The sequence below is a fragment of the Lepisosteus oculatus genome, chromosome 16 (assembly GCF_040954835.1).
Source record: "Lepisosteus oculatus isolate fLepOcu1 chromosome 16, fLepOcu1.hap2, whole genome shotgun sequence".
Classification (NCBI taxonomy): Eukaryota; Metazoa; Chordata; class Actinopteri; order Semionotiformes; family Lepisosteidae; genus Lepisosteus; species Lepisosteus oculatus.
This window is the reverse complement of record NC_090711.1, coordinates 20,569,972-20,579,283: the sequence shown is the minus strand read 5'-3', so window position 1 is coordinate 20,579,283 and position 9,312 is coordinate 20,569,972. Positions and strand designations below refer to the sequence as shown.

At 50.3% G+C, this 9,312-nt stretch overlaps 2 pseudogenes; both read left to right on the top strand.

The window, feature by feature from the left end:
• Positions 1–2,122: 2,122 nt before the first annotated feature.
• On the top strand, positions 2,123–2,270 carry LOC138223522 (U2 spliceosomal RNA; annotated as a pseudogene).
• A 5,884-nt stretch (positions 2,271–8,154) lies between these two features.
• Positions 8,155–8,334, top strand: LOC138223432 (U2 spliceosomal RNA; annotated as a pseudogene).
• The last annotated feature ends 978 nt before the right edge of the window (positions 8,335–9,312 follow it).

The following is a 9,312-nucleotide window of genomic DNA, read 5'->3' as shown; positions in this document are numbered from 1 at the left end:
TGCTACCGGAACGAGACATTGTGATGTTCCTGACAAGATTTGTAGACATACAAGGGGCCGGAGTTAAAGAGGTAGATCCGGTGGGAGTCTGGACTGGGAGGAGGAAGTATACAGTCAGGCTCAGACCTAAGCCATCCGGAGATGAGGGAGTACTACTAGAAGCCTATGCTTCTTGACGTTTTTAATGAGATCCTGGTGTTGGGGGAACTTGTGTGGACCATGAAAACTGGAGTCCTAACTTTGGTTTAAAAAAAGGGATTAAGGAAGATCTGGAAAACTGGAGGCCGATACAACTGCTCTGCACCAATTATAAGATCTTGGCCAGGGTGTTGAGCAGGTGGCTGAGGAAAGTGATGCCTGATTTAGTCTGCAGGGATCAGACATGTAGCGTTGAAGGCAGGAAACTGGTTTGGAATCTCCAGTTAGTAAGAGATACCATCGAATGGGTAGAGGAGAGGGGTCTAGAGCTCATGCTTGTAAATTTGGATCAAAGCAAAGCCTTTGATAGGGTCCATCACCCCTTCCTGTGGGAGGTTCTTAAAAGGTTAGGAGTTAGCGGAGCCTTCATTCGATGGGTTAAGATCCTATACACCAGGGTCATTTCCAGGGTCTGTGTAAATGGAAGGTTGGGGACAGGGTTTGTGGTTAGTTGTGGTGTGAGGCAGGGGTGACCCCTGTCCCCTTTACTCTGCGTTCTATACTTGGAGCCTTTTCTGCAACAGATCCAGAGCGACCCCTGGGTGGAAGGTGTGATAGTTCCAGGCAGTGGCGGGACACAAGCAAAAATTGTCGCCTTTGCTGATGATGTAACGCTGCTCCTTACCACAGACAGGAGCCTTCTTCAAGTACTGCAGATAGCGGATAAGATAACGGCTGGTACAGGTGCACTACTCAACAAAAGTAAGTGCACTGTAAAATACATTGGTAAATGGAAAGACAGACAAGATGTGGTCGGAGGCCTCACTTTAGAATAAGGTCCCATTAAGATCTTGGGTGTTAGTTTCCTGTCCAGTGGCTCTGCCATAATTAACTGGGAGAACAAACTTTTTAAAGTCAATCAAAAACTGGGGTTGTGGCAGAGCAGACCCTTGACATATATAGGGAAAGTCCTGGTGGTGCAAGTGGATATACTGCCGTTGCTCCTCCACCTGGCCTGAGAGTTCCCGCTGCCTCCCAGGTTTCATAGAGACCTGGTGAGGGCTATCTTCCATTTCATCTGGGGCGGAAGGTAAGAATACATTAAGCGGGTGGACATGTGCAGGCCGGTGGAAGAGGGGGGCAGAGTGGTACCTGATTTGCCTGTAAAATTGGGCTCTTTGTTTGTCTCGGGGTTGTGTAAGCTTCTGCATGAAAGTCCGGACCACCTGTGCGTTTACTTTATCCATCTATGGTTTTCACCTGTAGTGAAGCACTTGGTGGTCTGGACAAACACGACACCCAAAGCTGAGAAATTACTGTGGCACTATAGACATGCAGTGCAGTGGTTAAAGAAGCACCCTGGTGCTAAAGAAGGGTTTGTGTCCTTGAATCACAAAGCATTGTATCAACTAGCAACAGCCAGAGAGGAAACAGCTATAGTAGGCATTACAGAGGAGGTGTGGAGACAGAACCAACCTGTGGGACTAGAAAACAAATTGAAGGATCTGAATTGGCTCATTTTGTGGAAGAGGCTCCCAGTCAGAGAGACGCTACATCGCCATAGCCTCTCTAGAAGGGATAAATGTCCTCGTTCTGACTAGGGAGATTGAAACTATTCAACATGTGTTTTGGGACTGTGAGTTTGCACAGAGGGTCTGGGGGGGAGTCTTGACAAGGGTGAAATCTGATTTTACTGTAACAAGCCAAGTGATACTGCGCGGGATTCCAAAAACACGCAGATGGGGACTGAGTTTTCTGTTATGGTTTCTAATCAGCCTTGTAAAATATCATCTTTGGGCCTCCCGCAAGGACCTCACGGAGCATGGAGTAAGCGGAGCACCATTTGCTGTTGTATATAAAGTAAAACATGATATATCTTGCTGAGTGAAATGGGACACCCTGAGGTGGGGTTTCACTGCGGCTAAGGAGAGGTGGAAGGGGTTATTTTCGCTGGCATGATATCGCATTGGTGTTGATGTTGTTGATTGTGTTTTGTAATTTTATAATTAAAAAAAATCGGGGGACCACATATTAAATGGATTTTTGGAACAGGGAGCTGGATCAGGAGCTTGCTCCGTCCTCTCCACGCATCGGCCCGGTATTGCAGCGCCTCCAGGAACGGTGCACCACCTTCTCTCAGCAGTGAAAAGACAGACGTAGCAAGCAAGCGAGGTGGACTGGAGCTCCTACTTCTCCGGTCTTGTCTCTTGTCCGTATGAGTGTCTGGGTGTTTCTCTCTCCTCCTCCCTGTCTCCGTCTCCGTTCCCGTCCTCCATCTTTCCACTTTCCCGCATCTCGACTTTCTCGGCAAGCAGGCTGGCCCTCTTTTCGGCTCCCGTGCGTTTTCCCTCCAAAAAACTTTGCAATTTTTCCAGGCAGGCAGCCATGGCTTGTGTGTGTGTGTGTCCGTCCTTGCAGGCGGGCCCCTTTCGACAGCCGGGCGTTTTCCCTACAAAAAACTTAGTATATACACCTTTCTTTCTTTTTTTGGGCAGGCAGGCAGGCGTGTGTGCACGCACGTGTGTCCCCGTCCCTCCCGAGAGGGAGAGCTGCTCCTTGCCTCTGCCCGCAGGTGCCGACGGTCCGCTTTCACTTGCAGCTCGCTCGGCACAGCTGCTGCCGGTGGGAAGGGCCTAATCTAAGGAGGCTGGCCGGCTTGCGCCCCCCGCAGCTGTGGTTGTTGTCGGGCCGTTGACAGAAGATCAATGAGCAGGGCCCCCGCCCGGGACTGGCAGGAAGGCAGGCAGGCAAAAGAGAGGGGGAGCAGAGTCCAGCGGCAGGCCTCTGGCTGCAGGGAGGCCGGCAGCTGCGCGGGTCCCAGGCTCCAGAGAAGTCGACCTGCGCCACTGTGCGCCAGCAGAACGCCGGTGTGTCAGTCCGCGCCTTTAGGGGCATCGCTTCTCGGCCTTTTGGCCTAAGATCTTGTAGTACGTGGCCTGACCACGGCTATAGGTCTTTTGTGAGAGGACGAGCAGGGCAATGGAGGAGCGGCTGGAGAGCAAAGAGGAGTGCAGCTATACCCCCTTTTTTTTTGAAGATTGGAGAACGTCAGCCAAGAGAGGATTTGGAGCGGATTTGGTGGCGGAGCGGATTCTTGTGGCTGGAGCGGAGGGAGCGGAAGGAGCGGAGAGCGGCGGCGGCCCCTGGGCCGGGTCGTCTTCTGAATGGCCGGGGCGCCGGCCTCCTCCGGGAGGCCGAGAAAAGAGCCAGGCCTCAAGTGGCCGATTCGCTTTTACTGGAAGGCAGACTTCGACATGACAGGTCGGGATTTGTTTGTGGAACGGATTCTGATGTTGGTTTTGAAGGTATGAAACTATGAAGTTCAGTGTGTGCAAGAAAATTGGATGGAGAAGTATTTCGATGTTTCGTTTGTAGATGAGAAGACATATAAGAAAGTTTCGGAAGAATGCGTGGAAAAACAGGATAATGAATGGATGAATGCTTTTGAATGTATCGGTTTGGCTTCAGACAATACTCGCTGGATAATTGTGCATATGTACGATCCGTATGTCACTGATGATAATGTCACGGCTTTCTTGGAAATGCACACCGAGTCGGTAGAGAGACTCAAAAGGATAAATGATAAACACAGTTATTGGACAGGGAAGAGGCAGTACCAGGTGACTCTGAAAGCTAACAGGAATTATGAATGGGGCTACTCACACCAACCGGCATTGTTTGCTCTAGGGGCAAGTCGGGGCTATATATATTATAGCAATCAGCCCCCTTTTTGCCGGAAATGTCATGAGGTAGGTCATCTGGAAACGGATTGTAAAACTACTGGGTGCACAAGATGTGGTGAGGAGGAACATACTAAGAGGAGCTGCAGGAAAAAGGTCTGTTCGTTGTGCGGGGAGGATGATCACCTATATAATGCTTGCCTGAATAGGGATCTGACATATGTGGCTGCAAAGAAGGGCCCGGCTTTGGAGATAGTGGTAGATGGGGAGTCAGAGGTGGAAGAGGTAAACGTTTCTGGATGGGAGCTGGGGCGTGGCGAGGCATGAAAGCTTAGAAGAAAGAACTGTAGAAAGGGCATGGTGACCCAGGATGCGAGAGGAGGTGAAGGACAGTCTAAGAATATGGAGGATAAGGAGAAAGAGACATCTCAAGGTGCACCTTCAGCAGGATTGTTGGAGGAGCCGCAAGAAGAGCATGTGGAGGTGCAGGTAGAGGGGCAACTGGAGGTGATTGAGGAGAGACCTGGTAGAATGGAACAGGCTGGTACAATTGAGGGGCATCTGGATGATGAGTATGTAGATATGAATAGAGAGAAAGCTCACCCCAAAAGACAGCGGGTGGAAAGTGAGAAACCTGCCATCACGGAAGGCAAGAAGCTTAAAATAAAAGAAGGGGCACCATCAGGAGAGGACAGTGGAGGCAGCAATCCTGACGAGACTGACCCCTCTGAAGATCCGAAGCTAGATCCGGAAGATCTAGCAGACTTCGAAGGGACAGAAGGTTCCTTGCCACCGGGGCAGCAGGTGAGGCCATCACAGTCATATGGCATGTGTTCAGTATTAAATAGGCCTGGGGAAGATGAGAGCCCTATCGCTATGTGTCTACCAGTCACGCCGGGAAGGTCGGAAGAGGAGATGGAGCAGGAGGATGGTTAGGGCCGCCTACCAAGGGCTGGAGAAGGCTGGTAGTCCTGGGTGTGACTTCGGGTCCATCAGCCCCTCGTCGTCTGCTTCGGATGAAATGGACAGTGAGAGCTCTGTTGGCCTGCCATGACACTTACTATTGCAACTATAAATGTGCGGGGGTTGAAAAATAGAGAAAAGAGATTGACTGTCTTTTCAGAGATAGCTGAGAGAAAGACTGATTTTTGTTTTCTTCAAGAGGTGCACTTGGCAGGGCACAGGGATGTTGATTTATTTCAGAAAGATTGGGAAAAAGGAAGATCGTGGTGGAGTGTAGGAGGGGTCCATTCATCAGGTATAGGTCTCCTTTGTGGCTCCCCTGATTTTGTCGTGCATGAAACCAGAATCGTCCCTGGCAGACTTTTGGTGGTTGACGGCAGATGGAGAGACATGGCTCTAAGACTGGTGGGTTTGTATGTGCCTGCAGATAGAAGGCTGCAGAGCGAATTTTTGAAAGATTTAGAGCCTGTTCTTTATACCAACAGAGGATTGGTGGTGGGAGGTGATTTTAATATCGATTTGGTGGAAACAGGGTGGTGGGGCTAGCTCACTCTTAGAGATCATTAGGGGGTTTAAACTAAAAGATGGGTTTCACGGATTTAAACATTACATACGGGACAATCGACGAGGTATGGAAAGGCGTCTGGATTACATCCTTCATGGTTTGAGGTTGGAGATCCTGGATAGAACAGTAATACCTTCATGGTTTTCTGACCATGCTTTGCTGGTACTGACCTTTAAAGTTAAGGAAAATGGCCTTCAAGCAGGGTATTGGAAACTAAACAAAACAGTTTTAGACAACAGAGAGTACCAAGTTAGGATTGCACACTTTCTAGGACATCTTTTAGGAATAGGAGGGAGGTTTAAGTCGGCAGTTGGGTAGTGGGAGAACTGCAAGAGGGTCATCGCTAAGGTGACCATAGATAATTGTGTGGCCCGATGACAAGCAGAGCAGGAGGAACTAACCAGGCTTCAGAATGAGCTAGACCGGATTTATATGGAGGCTAATCGGAGCGGGGATTGTGATCTGAGGGCCTCTACTAGAGTACGTGCACTGTTGAGGGAGAAATGGTTGTTGCGGGCTAAAGATTACTTGTTCCGTCTGAGGTGCACCCAGCTAGAGAAAGACGAGTAGTGCTCAGCACAGTTTTTTAGCCGAATAAAAGAACAACAGGATAAACTCTATATAGAGAAACTCGTTAGGAGGGACAGGGAGGTAACTGAAGATACTGCTGGTATGATAGAATGTGCATCAGACTATTACAAGGCTCTCTTCACTGAGAAGAAGGTGGATGAGCAGGTGCATGGAAGACAAAGATCTGGACTGTCCTTTCTCATCTAAGGAAATAAAGGAGGCTATGTTAGGATTGCGGAAGGGTACCGTTCCTGGTGTTGACGGTTTGCCCGTTGAGTTTTATATTGTTTTCTGGGAGCTGTTGGAGCCTATTTTGTTGAGGGTTTTTATGGAGATTTTAGAGCTTATCGAGCTGGGCCCCTCAATGAAGACAGGCATATTGACCCTGATCTATAAGAAGGGTGACAAGGCCAATCTCGATAATTGGAGACCCCTACAGTTATTGTGCACTGATTACAAGATTCTTGCCAGAGTTTTGAGCAGGAGACTGAGGAACATCATGGCGTACCTGGTGCGGGAAGACCAGGCTGTGCAGTGGCTGGAAGGAGGATGGACTGGAATTTGCTGCTGGTACGAGACATCACCGAATGGGTGAGTGATAGAAGACTGCCTTTGATGCTTGTGAACTTGGACCAAAACAAGGCCTTTGATAGAGTCCATCACTGGGCTTTGTGGGAGATCCTGGCGAGAATGGGGGTGAGCACTAGGTTTATTGAGTGGATCCGCACCCTGTATAGGTCAGTGGAAACACGTGTTAGCATCAATGGATGGGTAGAGGGTGGAATCCCCGTTACATGTGGTGTACGGCAAGGGTGCCCTCTGTCTCCCTTGCTTTATGTCCTGTACATAGAGCCTTTCCTGGACCGGATACTGGAAGATCGGCAAGTAGGAGGTGTTATAGTTCCAGGAAGTAAGGGAAGGCAGGTTAAGGTGATAGCCTATGCTAACGATAATACTGTTTTTGAGCTCTGAAGACAGCTTGGCCAGGGTGCTCAGTATAGCTCAAGAATTTGAAGATGGATTAGGAGCTACGTTAAATAGGAACAAGAGTTCTATTAAATACTGGGGTACTTGGCGAGACAGGAGCGATACCTTTGGTGGTTTGACAGTGGTGCAGGAACCTATCAAGATCTTGGGAGTTCTGTTTCACCCTGAAGTTGCTGCTCGCCTTAACTGGATGGAGAAGATGAGGAAGGTGACACAAAAGTTGTGGCTGTGGCAACATAGATCTCTATCCTTTCTCGGAGGTCATGCCTTTGTTGATTCATCTGACGGTGGTCTACCCCCTGCCGGCGAGAATGCGAAAAGGGCTGGTTCGTGCTGTGTTCACCTTTGTATGGGGTGGAAAGTATGAATATATGAGATGAACAGACATGTACAGGCCGATTGAAGAAGGGGGAAGAGGGGTTCTGGATCTTCCCCTGAAGCTGGACTGTTTTTGTTGCTAGTCGCTGTTTGATGTTGCACGGAGACCTGGTTTGTTTTTTCTTTGTTAGGCTGAGGTTCTCTCACGCTATGAGGCAATTGGTGAAATGGACGAACTCAACACCTAAGGCCGAGAAGTTACCATTGCACTGAAAGTGCACCTGATGGTGAAGGCGGATCTCACCTCTTTGGATCACAGACTGATGTATCGATGCTGAGAAAAGACAGTAGGCCTGCGGTAACGGGGGTGCCTCGAGAGGTTTGGGCACGTACACAGGCAAAGCCTTTGGATAATAGATTCTGTGATCTAAATTGGTTGTGTGTGTGGGACAGATTGGCTGTGAGGGAGAAGTTGTACAGACAAGGCTTAACAAAGCAGAAGAATTGTCCTCGGCAATAGTGCCACAAGGAGGAGACGGTGAGGCACGCATTTTGGGAGTGTGCATTTGTGCAACAGGTGTGGGGGCAGTGTACACGATGGATGTCTTCGTTTTACACTACAGAAAGGTTAACTTATGCAATGGTATTAAAGGGGGTGGCGGGAGTTAGGAAACAGAATGAGAGGTTTTTGGTGTGGCTGCTGATTAGTTTAGTTAAAGCGTATGTGTGGCAAAACAGGAATGAACTGGTGAAGCATGGTGTGCATGGATCAGTGTGTGCTGTGGTGTGGCGGGTGAGGAATGACATAGGGAACAGAGTGAAGTGGGAAGTGCGGAAGTGGGGATTCACGGCGGCAAAAGAACGATGGAAGGATCTGTTTATGTTAGGGATCTGAATTAGGTGTAGGGTTGTGAGAGTGTGGTGTGATTATTGATTAGTTTTATATTAAAATAAAAAAAATCTGTTCTTATCAGTTTAATATCTGATACGTCCCCCATCGGGGGACCACATATTAAACGGATTTTTAGAACAGGGAGCTGGATCAGGAGCTTGCTCTGTCCTCTCCACGCATCGGCCCAGTATTGCAGCGCCTCTGGGAACGGTGCACTATCTTCTCTCAGCGGTAAAAAGACAGACGTAACCAGGCAGCCAGCAAGCAAGCGAGGTAGACTGGAGCTCCTTCTTCTCCCGTCTCCGTCTCCGTTCCCATCCTCCCTCTGCGCGCTTTCCCACGTCTCGACTTTCTTGGCAAGCAGGCCGGCCCCCTTTTTGGCTCCCGAGCGTTTTCCCTCCAAAAGTCTAGTTTTTTCATCCTTTTTCCAGGGAGGCAGGTGGGCGCCTGTGTGCCTGTGCATGTCCTTGCAGGCGGCCTCCTTCCGACAGCCAGGCGTTTTCCCTCCAAAAAACTTAGTATATACACCTTTTCTTTCTTTCAGCAGGCAGGCAGGCGTGTGTGTGTGCGCGCCTGTGTCCCCGTCACTCCCGAGAGAGAGCTGCCCCTTGCCTCTGCATGCAGGTGCTGGCGCTCGGCTTTTGCTTGCAGCTCGCTCGGCACAGCTGCTGCCGGTGGGAGGGGCCTAAGCTAAGGAGGCTGGCCGGCGGGTGCCCCCCGCTGTTGCAGTCGTTGTCGGGCCGTTGACAGAAGATCAAAGAGCAGGGCCCCCGGCCGGGACTGGCAGAAAGGCAGGCAGGCAGGCAGGCAGGCAAGAGAGAGGGGGAGCAGAGTCCGGCGGCAGGCCTCTGGCTGCAGGGAGGCCGGCAGCTGCGCGGGTCCCGGGCTCCAGAAGAGTTGGCCTGCACCACTGTGGGCCAGCGGAACGCCCGTGCGTCAGTCCCTGCCTTTAGGGGCATCGCTTCTCGGCCTTTTGGCCTAAGATCTTGTAGTACGTGGCCTGACCACGGCTATAGGTCTTTTGTCAGGGGATGAGAAGGGTGACGGAGGAGCGGCTGGAGAGCGGAGTGGAGCGTCGCCAAAACCTTTTTTCGTGGACCGGAGAATGACAGCAGCAGGAGATCCAGAGGGCGGATTTTTTTGGAGGAGGAGCGGAGCATTTTAGAAGGAGCGGAGGGAGCGGAAGGAGCGGAAGGAGC